Genomic DNA, 12,723 nt, shown 5'->3' with positions numbered 1-12,723 from the left:
AATATAGTCTAATGTCTTTAGCCTCAGCAAGACTGCCTTAATTTTGTATTCCAGTTCACTTGCAATAAATATCAAAATAAAATTTTCCTTCCTAATTGCCTACAGGCTACGATGGGGTTCTGTTCCTGAGAACTGTTTGTACATTGGAATTGAACAAAACGTGTGTGGGAGAAGATCACAGAAACAGCGGTAACAGGAGAGCGAGCAGGCTCGGGAAGAACGGCCACCAGCGGTCTCACTGACTCAGTGAGTGCGTCTGCTCAGCGCTCCCAGCTTTGCTTGGCTTGACCCAGTCCCAATGCTTGCTGCTCGGTGAGGTGGGGAAGGGTGGAGGGAAGAGAGAAGGTACACAGAAATGCCCCCTTCCCATCTGACAGAAGATGCCTGCAGCAACCTGCAAATCCATCCCCATCCATCCCACCAGTCTCCCAACGCTCGCTTGTATGTACAGGGTGTCCATAAGTCAGGCATTTGTGACCTTGGGAGGACCTGTATCTTCCTACATGTTTATGATTTGCCTCCTCTGGCTTTAGCCTTGCAAAATAGCATTCAGCATTAACCACTCCCTCAACTTCATGAAGTTGCTGCACTTGCACATTAATTGCCCATTAAGGTGGCACAGAACTTGTAATTACTGACCTGGAATTTGTGAATGTCTCTCACATCATGCCTCCTTAATTAGAAACTTCCCCTCACCCTGGAATTCTGAACTGTTAATGAGAGACCTGGGACCTTGATGAACAACATGAATAAAAGTTAGTGGCTCTTACCAGTGATATTTAAGGATGTAGAATCAGGAGCCTGAAGACTCACACCTCAAGGTTGAACAGCTTCTTCCCCACTGCCATCAGGTTATTGAACTGACCTGAAAAACCCTAACACTACCTCGGACTATTTTCCTTATCTCTCCCTCAACTTGGACTAATGTTGCTATATTTATTTTGTCATGTAAGTTATGTATAAAGTCATAGAGTCGTACAGCACGGAGACTCGTCCATGCCGACCACTTCCTCTGGCAGCTCGTTCTGTATATGTACCACCCTCTGTGTGAAAATATTGCCCCTTATGCTCCTATTAAATCTTTCCCCTCTCATCTTAACCCAATGCCCTCTAGTTCTTGATTCCCCAACAAAATTGGGAAAAAGACTGTGTGCATTCACCCTGTCTATGCCCCTGATGATTTTATACACCTCCGTAAGTCTTTCCAGAACTTTTTCCTCTGCAGGCTAATAGAAGGAACATAAAGCTTCAATAATTTGTTTTCTGGCTATGTTGATATAGAACACAGAACAGTATTGGTATTGGTTTATTATTGTCACTTGTACCGAGGTGCAGTGAAAAACTTGTCTTGCATACCGATTGTACAGGTCAATTCATTACACAGTGCAGTTACATTGAGTTAGTACAGAGTGCATTGATGTAGTACAGGTAAAAACAATAACAGTACAGAGTAAAGTGTCACAGCTACAGAGAAAGTGCAGTGCAATAAGATACAAGGTCACAACAAGGTAGATCGTGAGGTCAGAGTCCATCTCATCGTATAAGGGAACCATTCAATAGTCTTATCACAGTGGGATAGAAGCTGTCCTATACCCTGGTGGTACGTGCCCTCAGGCTCCTGTATCTCCTACCTGATGGGAGAGGAGAGAAGAGAGAGTGACCTGGGTGGGTGGGGTCTTTGATTATACTGGCTGCTTCGCCAAGGCAGTGAGAGATAAAGGCAGAGTCCAAGGAGGGGAGGCTGGTTTCCGTGACGCACTGGGCTGTGTCCACAACTCAGCACAGGAACAGGCCCTTCAGCCCACGATGTGGTGTCGAACTAATTCAACTCATGATGCCTAATTAAAGTAATCCCTTCTGCCTGCCCAAGGTCCACGGGTTGATATAGGACCAATTGATAACAGTGCAGGAGATATTATAATGGATGATAGAGAGATGGCAGAAGAATTGAATGAATATTTTGCATCGGTCTTCACCGTGGAGGACATCAGCAATGTGCCGGTTAGTCAGGAGTCTCACGAAATGGAAATGAGTTCAGTTAAGATTACTAGGGAGAAGGTGCTAGGAAAACTAAATGGGCTAAAGACTGATAAGTCTCCCGGACCGGATGAGGTGCATCCCCAGGTTCTGAAGGAGGTGGCTTTAGAGATAGCGGAGGTATTGGTGATAATTTTCCAGGAATCGATAGATTCCGGCATGGTTCCAGAGGACTGGAGGGTCGCAAATGTAGTTCCGTTGTATAAGAAAGGTGGGAGGCAGCATAAAGGAAATTACAGACCTATTAGTCTGATGTCAGTGGTGGGAAAATTATTGGAATCTATCCTCAAGGATGGGGTTACGGAATACCTAGAGGCACAAGGGAAGATAGGTCCTAGCCAACATGGTTTTTTGAAGGGAAGATCCTGCCTGACCAACCTATTGGAGTTTTTTGAAGAAATCACTGGTAGGGTGGATAAGGGAGAGACGGTAGATGTTGTGTATTTAGACTTTCAAAAGGCCTTGGATAAGGTGCCTCACAAGAGACTGATTAATAAGATGAGAGGTCATGGAATTACGGGTAGGATAACAGAATGGGTGGAGCATTGGCTGATTGGCAGGAAGCAAAGAGTGGAAATAAAAGGATCTCGTTCTGGTTGGCTACCGGTTACTAGTGGTGTGCCGCAGGGGTCGGTGTTGGGGCCGCTCCTTTTTACCTTGTACATTAACGATTTGGATGATGGAATAAATGGTTTCGTGGCTAAGTTTGCGGATGACACCAAGATAGGTGGAGGAGTAGGGAGTATTGAGGAGATAGGAAGGTTGCAGAGAGACCTAGACAGTTTAGGAGAATGGGCAAGGAAATGGCAGATGAGATTCAATGTTGAGAAATGTGCAGTTGTACACTTTGGAATAGGAGACAAACAACGAGGTTAGTTATAAAATAATCCTTCCTATCTGGTAAAATAATAATAGCACAAACTAACCCCAAAGCCTTACATGTGTGTGGCCGCTGTAGTTCTTGGTTGTCAAAGCTGAATGAATAGGTTGCCTCCCTTCACATCATGTTGCGTTGACAGTCTATGTGTCCTTGTGCCATTGCTGTACCCTCAGGTGCTCACTGTACGTCTCTGTATACATTCCTGTTCACAGAAGAATTACTAGGCGTTGCCTCACACGGCGAAAAAAAAACGTGGACTCCAGCAGCACGGAGCCTCTGACGCAATGATGGCACATTGCTGAATATATCACAAGATGTACGGCAAGAGCAATTTGTGTTTGTGTAATGATTTAACTATCAAAAACGTTCCTTTCATAGCCAAAACTGATCTCCTGTACAGAATTAACCTTTAATGTACTGCCCACAACATGAGATGAAATTCTATGAAATTCCTGCTCATTCATGTCCCCACGGGATAGATGTATTTTGTAAAATGGAAAGGAATAATGAGTAGGTTTTATCACGGCCTTCCTCCCCCACATTCAGTTTCCTTCTCTGCCGTTGCAAACTATCCACAGCCCTTAGTTTTGAAACACAGTTCTTGCCTGCCTGTTTTGCTAGTTTGAGTCAACATTAATGATTTTATTATTATTCAAAGAAAAATATGATCTCCTGCTGCTTTGGGCAACAATAACTGACCATTGATTTGTGTATAATGCTGCTAAGTATTTACAAGCTGCAGGGACCAGAGTCCACAGTTTAAATTCGTTCTGATTCTTTTCCAGACTGGAGAGATTATTGGTATTGATATTGGTTTATTATTGTCACTTGTACCGAGGTACAGTGAAAAACCTGACTTGCATACCAATCGTACAGGTCAATTCATTACACAGTGCAGTTACTTTGAGTTAGTACAGAGTGCATTGATGTAGTACAGGTAAAACAATAACAGTACAGAGTAAAATGTCACAGCTACAGAGAAAGTGCAGTGCAATAAGGTGCAAGGTCACAACAAAGTAGATCGTGAGGTCAGAGTCCATCTCATCATATAAGGGAACCATTCAATAGTCTTCTCACAGTGGGGTAGAAGTGGCGTTGAGGAACAAAAATGCCATTTGCCTGCACATATGGCTTGAATCTTTCAGCTTTAGCCAATAAAAGACAAAAGAAAAGGCCCCAAGGCCTATTTGGGAAATAGACCTTTTAAATCTTTAAAATTCCCTGTCAGCAATAAATACTACACATGACTTTCAAAATATTCATTCACCGGCACCTTGCCTGGAACTCAGGATGTATTCCCAAGAATGAGGGTGTTAATGGAATCATCACTGAAATAAGTTATTTCAATATATGTGGAGGATGCCTTACCAACAGCACTGCCATACCCAAAACCTGGCGTGAACCTGTGCCGTCTCTGCTGCGGCCCAGGGAACCCAAGTTCCTGGGACCTGGTACATACCCTTGCCCTCCTTGCTGCTGAGTGCTACACTGTTGGGAACCTGTTGCCAACCCAGCAATGAGTCGGCTCACGGCTCAGTGAGGAGAGGATGCCTGTGAGGCTCGTGCAGCGCAACTGAACCAAAAATCAAAACCCAAAACATCAAGCCCTGTCTATGTCTTAAGAGCAATTGGATTTAACCGTCTGATGTGCTTTGGTACAATTCTGAAATAAGTCACTGACTTGAGCAATAGAACACCCAGACACTGCTGGTACCAGGCACATGACACATTCTGACTTAGATCAGAAAATTATTACCTTATTCATTCACAGGATGGGAACATTGCTGGCAAAATCAGCACTTTTACTTCACGTCTAATTTCACAGGGAGAACATGCAAACTCCACACAATGTCAGAGGTCAGGACTGAACCCAGTCCCACCTCTAATTTCTCCCCTGAGAGTGCCTGGCCAAACCATTTCAAAGGGAGTTAGGAGTCAGAGTTACAGTCATAGAGAGATTTAGCATAGAAACAGGCTCTTCAGCCCACCAAGTCCACGCCAACCATCAATTTTTACACTAATCCTACCCTAACCCATTTTATTCTCCCCACATTCCCATGAACCCCCCCATCCCACCCCTACCCCCAAGTCTCTACCACTCACATACACTACAGGCAATTTACAGTGGCCAATTAACCTACAATCCACACATTTTTGGGATATGGGAGGCAACTAGAGCACCTGGAGGAAACCTTTACAGTCACAGAGAGAACATGCAAACTACACACAGACAATGCTGGAGGTCAGGACTAAACCCAGGTCACTAGAGCTGTGAGGCAGCGGCTCTGCCAGCTGTACCACTGTGCTGCCCTACAGGTCAACCACGTGGTGGATCTGGAGTCACCTATAGGCCAAATCAGGTAAGAAAGGCATATTTCCAGAGGCTCCAGCACCTTTGACAAGAAAGCTACCTGAACTCCATGGGTTAATTTCCAAAATAAGCTTACAAATATGAGGATTATTTTTCTTGGAATTTACAAAGTTATGAAATGATTAGGATTGGTGCAGACAAATTCTTTATGGTTGGAGTGCACGCATTGGCCCAGAGGCTTGTTTCTTGCTATATAACCCTGATTCTATGACTTATGACTCCAATTTCCTAGATGTCAAGTGGAACTGAGATGGTAGGTGGAGGAAACCTAATTCTGTTGGGTGGGGAGTGTAGGATTAGAAGGCATGACCCAAAAATTGGAACTAGACCTTTCAGAAGTATAAGCAGAAAACACTATGTTTGAATTATTCTTCCCCAATGGGCAATTGATGCCGAATAAATTGTCAATTTTAAATCTGAGGTTTTAAGGAATATGGAAACAAGACAGCTAAGTGGAGTTAGATCATCAATAGGCCATGATCTTACTTAATAGCAGAACAGATTTGAGGGATTGAATAGGATGCTCTTACTCATATGTTCTTATATGTGTTTGTTGTCCAGCTACAGCTAATTGGTTGTGTGAATGACTATACATTCTGATAATGTTGAACTCAGGTACAATTATAGACAGCAACAAAAAATAATACAATACAGGTCATATGAGATTGTTTAATGTCCTTACAAACAGGCAGGAACAAGCATAATCTTGAGCATCTGAACATTTTGGTTCAGAGGCAGCTTGGTTGTGTTAAAACTTGTGTGGTCAACATCTCACTGATGGTTAGTTTGTGCAAGTAAGGTTCTCTGAAACCCTTGTCTTTCTGTGTCTTTATATAGTGATGCCAATTAAATGAAGCACATGATAAAACACTCCAGGAAATGACTTTGCCAAACAACTATACTTCTTTATTAATTGTGATTAGTTCAAACAACTCAAAGATTCACTACATAGTTTCAAACAAGACTCATTAACTCTTTAGTTTCAGAACTCTTTTACTTACACAATAGTTTACTTTTACAACTTCCTGTGTTTAGATATCACCCATTCTTGATGAACGTGGCCAGAGTTCAGCCTTGGCGAGTTCTTCTCTGAGTCCCTGACTGAGGGTCTTCTTCAGTGGTTGGTCTCCGGAGTCACTGCTGTCAGTTATCTCATAAAGCACACTCTTATACTTTTCTTCACATACCTTAGAGACATTGCTTTGTTCTTTATTACCAATTATATGGCTATAAGTCCAGTCCTTATCCATATAAGCATGTGTTTCTTTATCTCCTTTAAAACTCCTGCTGCCACCATCCCACAATTACCTCAACCATCAGTTCCTTAGTTATCAGAGTGTTTGTGCTTTTGCAATTTATCAGACTATCCCTTTCACAAGATGTCAGTTCGAAAACATCTCCATTTGCTTGCTCTGTCCTCCAGTCCCAATGCAGGGTTTTGATCCAAAATGTCAACAATTCTTCCCCCTGCCACAGATGCTGCTGACTGCTGGTTCCTCCAGCAGATTGTTTATTGCTCCAGATTCCAGCATCTGCAGTCTCTTGTGTTTCCATCCCTCAAAGTGTGTTTTACCCAGGTGCTTTATATTTTTGAGGCAAACGGAAGGACACATGTCAGATCACAGTGCAAATGCAAATGCAGCTTTATTCTCTCTCTCTCTCTCTCTCTCTCTCTCTCACACACACACACACACACACACACACACACACACACACACACACACACACACACACACACACACACACACACACAAACACACAAACACACAGAGTTAATCATGCAACACTTAACACTTAGGCTCTAACAATCTATCTGAGTCCTAAACACTATGCATTATGCTTGGAGCCAGTCACAGGCATCAATGGGATTAATGGCATCCAGCAATAAGTGATGGAGTTGATCAACAAGTTGGTGCAGCAGCCAATGAACTTGAAGAATTCCTACAGACAGTGAGCCATATTGTTCTTCCTGGAGCCATCCATTTGTCTGTGTACAGTTGAAGTGCTCTCAGTTATAACTATCTCTCCTCAATGCTAATCCACCAAGCTCCCTTACAACAATGTCCTATATTGGCCTAATATTGTCCTATACAATAATTCCTGCAAACCAGTGTCTTAATTGTGTCATCTTTAATTTGATTTTAAAAGGTTTATAAAATGCAATAAAATAAGTTCATGTTGATAATTTTTTTCTACATCCTAACATTGAAATTATCACTAAGTATTTGGAGGTATAAAATCACAAGATAGCAAAGGGTGGATTTTTAATACATTCCATTGGGGTGGGTAAAGAGACAAGTGTTGAAGGTTGCAATGTGCATTTTGCAAGGGTGGAACAATGTTTTTTTCTCTGGTTTGTGTTTATGTAAATAGTTCCCTGTCCTTGTCAGACAGCCTGTTTTGCCTACAGATCTCTCACATTCTTCGACTGGCAGCACCAAGACTAAGAGCGGCTCATTATCATCTGTCAGAAAGCAGAAGACTGCCACTTTCACAAGGTTTACCCATTGAAGGTACATGCCTTTAAATTATATCCTTTATGCTCAGTCACCTTCAGTCTAAACCACATCATCGAATTGCTGACTCTCTGTTGTAATTTTAGTATGACAGTGGCCTCGTGAACCACCCTGAGATGTCCTACCATATTAAAGGTATAATATAAATACAAACTGTTGTTGTCACCTGATGACTGAAGCTTCTTGCCAACTCTGCAATGGCAGTTATGAAGCAGAACTTTAGTAATGATTGAATTTTCACTTGTTTGCTGGCTTCATGTTTAACTGTTCATACATATGCTAAGTTAGCATTTCATTGAGGTGACTACCAACAGTTAATGTAATGGAATAATACTCCTTTTTACAGCAAAAATATTACTTCAATTGAGAGAAACACCAGCACAAATTAGTTGCTAAGTACAATGATGCTTCATTGGGTCTGACTGTCTCAGGCTTAATCTCCAAATCTGTATGGAAAGTAACACATACATACTAAGATAAATGGTCCTTGTTACCTAGGCACAAAAGGCATCATGAGGAGAAAGCAGGAATATGGTATTGTAATAAAGAGGCAGCAATGATAGCGCTGAACGACAGAGCAGGCTCAAAGGGCCAAATGACCTATTCATGCTCCAATTTTTTTTATATTCTATATTGCGTTCAGAAATACTTATTTCTAGCAACATTTTTCACAAAGAAGGAGTCTACAAATAGAAACTACTGGGAAAGTATAAACATTATGAGGTAAATTGAAATTTAGAGCTCTGAAAGTAAGGATAGCAATTATATATATAAAAAGCTAATTAGACTTGCACTTGTGTAAAATATCCAAATGCTGCTGTGTTTAAGTGCATATTATTTTCTATGGAACTAATACCATTATTGACCTTCGGCCAGAATAACTATATGGCAATGAGAAGTTGCTTTTACAGGTAGATTTCTCCTTTTGTGTAAGAATAACACAGTAACTAATAACACTGATGCTAATAATGGGTAAATTCAGATTCAGATTGGTGGGCATAAAGGCCAGGGTTGGTTTCACTTCCCCACCCTCACCATTCCTGGGCTCTAAAACTAATGTTGGGGTTATACGACTGGAATTATAGGACTGCTCTGAGAACTGTGGGCCCCTTCAGTAAAATTCACATTCTGACCCCACCCTCTACCATAACACCATTAACGAGAAACCTGCTCTGCCATTGAGGAGTTTTGCAACAAATTCAGATCATTGTCTAACCAGGTATACAAAGTCCCTCAGAAATTCAATAGACCTAATGGATACTTACTAAACTTGCCTACACTTAATTTTAAATTTTGAGAAAATAAAACCTTCTGCTAACAGTATCTCAACATTTAACTGACATACTAGTATCTTTGCACATCTCTTGGGAGAAAAGGATCATTCCCTAAGTTCAATTATTAAATGCTTTAGTATTGAGACACACAGTAAAGAAAAAAAATCATATCTTATTTTCCAGACTGTACTAAGCTAGCTGCTTTCTGCTGAACCAAAGTCTTAGGGGTTAAGCCTCCATCATCACTTCCACTACTGTGTTGAGAAAGCAAGAATAATTTGCTGTTGACTCCAACTGTACTGTGATCATGAGTTAGAAGCTCTAATTATAGTTTGACTAGTTCAATTAAGCAGTGCATGTAAAAAATGTGAACGTAGCAATTTATAATGAATATGTAAAAAAAAACATCTGTCTTCAAAATTACGCTAAATTTAGTCTTTGGCACTCAGGTCCAATATTTGCTCCATCTGGAGGATACAATCAAACCTAAGTCCACAAATGCAAGGCCCCAAGATAACATTATTTAATGTGATAATTTTTCTTTCTTGTTTTATGATCTGGGTTTTATAGCAAATGTATATTGGCCTTGGAGGGACTGCAGCATGCATTTACCAGAATTGTACCTGGAATCCAAGGATTAAATTATGAGAGGAGATCAGAAAAACAGGGTTATATTCTCTCAAATTTCTAAGTTTAAAATTAATTTTGACTGGTGTTTTCAAGAGAATAAGAAAAATCAATGGGGTTGATTGAGTGCAATTATTTCCACTGTTTGGGGGACCAAGGACAGGTGGGAACAGTCTAAAATTTAAAGGCAGGCATTTCAGGAAGTTAGGAAATACATCTATGTACATACATGGTGTGGTAGAAATTAGGATTTTCCTTCCACAAAAAGCAATAGGTGTTAGTTGCAATTGTTACTCTTAATCAGAGACTGATTTTTTTGTCTACCAATGGAATTTGGGGGTGTGTTTTATAAGTTAGGTCACTGATCAGCCTTGATTTCATTGGATGATAAGAAGAGTCTTGAGGAGTTAAACAGCCTATTGTATTTGTGTATTTCTTAGTCATGCCCCCTAAGATCCACAAGGGTGTTGCTGGGACTGGAGGGCTTGAGTTATCAGGAGAGACTGGATAGGCTGGGACTGTTTTCCCTGGAGAAAAAGAGGCTGAGGTTTATAGAGATTCATAAAATCATGAGGGTAAGGTGGACGGTCAAAGTCTTTTTCCCAGAGTAGTGGTGTCTAAAAGTAGAGGGCACAGGTTTAATATGAACTTTTATGCGAGATCCTAAAACTTCAAATGGTTTCTGCAATTGATTTAAAGGTATTTTAAATTTCTTAGAAGCTGATAACATTTCAACTCTTCTAAATGAGTTCACACAAGGACATACACAGTTCTTCTGATTTATCAATTGCTTCAATTTTAGATCTGCTTTATTGTCAGCCTTTCCTGTAATTTGAACTCTCATTTCATAGATGGATATTTTGAGTTGGGCATTGAGAAGTTTGCAACGTAGTCTGATCAAGCCAATTCCAAACTTCATCAATTTTACCTCTCTAGGCCTCTCGAATGCAACCATATAGGGCTGCGTTTTATACACTAGTGCCTTCAATGTCTTCCTTTTCCTGGCTGTAATCCATGTAATTAAATCAGGACTAGCAACCACTACAAACATTCATGGGGATGTAACAGTAAACACTTTAGACTGATGAGGATTGAAACCAAATGCCGTTGTTAATTCATCTTTTTAAAGAGGATCAAGTCCATGCAATGGAACTGCTGATTTTACTCAGTGCATAAGCAGGGATGGCTTTGGAATTCTAAACTAAGCTATTTGGTTCACTTTTCTATAAAGTGTCATCTTTTTAAAATGCTTAATTAGTATAGATACTTACCTTCTGATAAACTTTTTCTCAATCAGATATCAGTAGCTTAAACCTCTGTTAGTAGCTGTACAATCAGTTCCCTCAGAGATTCCAAGCTAGAAACTGGAAAAAGTACAACTAAACATTAATCCTCATAGAGGTACCTCAAACAAAACTGGCCCTGAGGTTTCATCAGTATGGAATCAGTGTAGTGGCATCTCTATCACTGTGCAGAAAATGCAAGAATGCTGCCTATTTCGACCCCTCTAGCGGAGATGACATTAGGGAATAAAACAGTACTTAAACTCAGTTGTTTGAGAATATCTAAACTTGTAAGAGTTCTCACACTTGAGCAATCAAAATGTTTTCTTTGTGCCTTTGTTTATCGTATTTCTATTTCAGTATTTTTATTTTAGTAATAAGTTTATTAATTGTGATTTTTACATTCATAATGCAGATTTTATTAAATAACATTTTAACAGACTGATGAAGAATACATACAATTCTAAATTGCTGACACATGTACATGTGTAGCAGAAGGTCTACAGATCATCTTGTTGAGTATTGTGTTGAAACTAAATGTTATGGTATATTGTTTATATAAAAACCATTAAGTTCTGTTTATACTACAAAGTCAAAGTAGTTTCTGTAACCTGGTTCTGACTTGACTGTGGAAGGCATTACTGTGAGACCACGAACTTTCTCAGTCCTTCACCACCCCTCTAACCCCAGTCCAGAGGAAGCAGCCCTGGAACTTGCATTTTATGTTTTTGGAGTAGGCCTCACATCAATAGGTTTCAGATACTGTTTTTTAAAGTCCCTTTGGATCTCCTAATCTTAGCCAGAGTTGCTTAAATGTTCAGTGGCATGAGAGTATCCACCCAGCTATGCAAAAATATTCAAAATCTTATTTGTTTACGAGGGAACTCTGAGTGCCCGTAAGTACACATAGGCAGAGTTCTCATCTGAAAGAACAAACTAATATTGGAACTAGGCAATGTATATGTGCCTGCCTTGAACTGTAACTAGATATACAAATCTTAAACCGGCAGCTACATCACAATTGCAACCAAAAAAAACGGAAGGGCAATGGCCTAAATTATCAAATCTATCAAAAAGAACGGTGCCCCAAGAGCAACGTTGAGGAGAAAGCAGAGCTTGGCACCACCGCACCTTCCCCTGCCCCACTAATTTCCACAGACCCACCTGGCAGTCCCCTGTGTGCCAGCCTGTTAACTCAGCCCAGGTTGAACATATTGAGTTGGGGCCGGCCTTTTATGTCAGATTTGTATCTGTGGATTGCTGCTACTTGTGAATAAACAAAAAGATATTTAAAACAAGCATTCCAAAGCTGTTTTTATGACAGCCTTTGACCACCAACACATTTCACATAGCTAATAGCCACATTTCTCATATAAGCAGAATTTTTACCCTTGCTTGTCCCTGTTGCTGACAGTCTTCTTTTGTTCAGTAACCAAGTTGCACACATTAATGATAACATTATAATGTTGCTATTATTTTTCCAACTGAAATCATAAAATGTTATTGCATAAAGAAGGCCATTTAGGCCATCATTCCTGTGCTGGTTCTCTTGGATAAAGTCCCATTCCACTTATAGTTTCCTAAGTTTTTTTAATCTTTTGTCTTTTCCAAAATCCTAACAACTTTTTAAAAAACTATTATGAGATGTGTTTTCACCAAGAAGTGCATGACCTAAGAAGCTGTTATGTAATGAAATATAATAAGTAGATATATATAGATAAATCTGTTGTAAACT

The 12,723-nt window shown here is 40.3% G+C and overlaps 1 protein-coding gene across 1 annotated transcript in view; it reads left to right on the top strand.

Moving 5' to 3' along the window:
• LOC127579012 (serine/threonine-protein kinase Sgk2-like) overlaps nt 1–12,723 on the top strand; it is a 29,509-nt gene that overhangs the window by 2,017 nt on the left and 14,769 nt on the right. Inside the window, exons 2-5 of the mRNA XM_052031646.1 lie at nt 106–246; nt 3,130–3,233; nt 7,699–7,801; nt 7,891–7,939. The gene's annotated coding sequence lies outside the window, so the exon portion shown is untranslated. The remainder of the gene's footprint in view (nt 1–105; nt 247–3,129; nt 3,234–7,698; nt 7,802–7,890; nt 7,940–12,723) is intronic.

This window comes from Pristis pectinata, chromosome 16, assembly GCF_009764475.1.
Source record: "Pristis pectinata isolate sPriPec2 chromosome 16, sPriPec2.1.pri, whole genome shotgun sequence".
In the NCBI taxonomy this organism is placed as follows: domain Eukaryota; kingdom Metazoa; phylum Chordata; class Chondrichthyes; order Rhinopristiformes; family Pristidae; genus Pristis; species Pristis pectinata.
The sequence above is the reverse complement of the archived record's forward strand: the minus strand, read 5'-3'. Positions and strand labels throughout refer to the sequence as shown.